Here is a 1,040-nt window from a genome sequence, read left to right on the forward strand (position 1 = left end):
TTTCCGGATCTCAGGAATGCTGCCAATGGTTCTAGCCTATACCACGAAGGTTCTAATCTCCCAAACTCGGTCCGTAGATCAGAGACCCAAGAGAATATACTCTGGCTGTCGACCAATGACTACGTTGAACATCATGTAGACCACTTGTGGTTGTCAGGCACGCAGATCTTGGCTAAGCGGGTAATGAAGATAGTGGGTGATTTTCATGGGTCATCCCTTCATTCTGACTTAAATAAATTAAGTACGAGAGTATATCTTGGAGAAGAAGTAAGCGTGAATTGAAAGAAAAACAATAGTACTTGCATTAATTCATAAAGAACAGTAGAGCGCCGCACCTTATTCTATGAGGTGTAGAAACTCCACCGTAGAAAATACATAAGAGAAAAAGTTCTAAGCATGGTCGTGAGGCCAGCCTCCAAATGTAACATCAAAGTGTTCCAAAACTTCTAAGATGTGAAAACAATAGTAAAAGTGCTATTTATACTAAACTAGAAACTTATGTTTATAGAAAATGAGTAACTAAGTGCAGATAGTGTAGAAATCCACTTCCGGGGCCAACTTGGTGTGTGCTTGGGCTGACCATTGAAGCTTTCTCGTGCATAGGCCATTCTTGGAGTTAAAGGCCAGCTTGGGTGCCAGTTCTGGCGTTTTACGCTAGAAAAGGGTCTCTGGTGGGCGTTTGAACGCCAGTTTGGGCCATCAAATCTCGGGAAAAATATAGACTATTATACATTGCTGGAAAGCCCAAGATGTCTACTCTCCAAATTAATTGAGATCGCGCCAATTGGGCTTTTGTAGCTCTAGAAAATCCACTTCGAGTGCAGGAGGGTCAGAATCCAACAGCATCTGCAGTCCTTTCTCAGCCTCTGAATCAGATTTTTGCTCAGGTCCTTCAATTTCAGCCAGAAAATACCTGAAATCACAGAAAAACACAAAAACTCATAGTAAAGTCCAGAAATGTGATTTTTGCATAAAAAATAATAAAAATATAATAAAAAGTAACTAAAACATACTAAAAACTATGTAAAAATAATGCCAAA

The sequence above is a fragment of the Arachis ipaensis genome, chromosome B10, assembly GCF_059453495.1.
Source record: "Arachis ipaensis isolate K30076 ecotype BB chromosome B10, ASM5945349v1, whole genome shotgun sequence".
NCBI classification, from domain to species: Eukaryota; Viridiplantae; Streptophyta; class Magnoliopsida; order Fabales; family Fabaceae; genus Arachis; species Arachis ipaensis.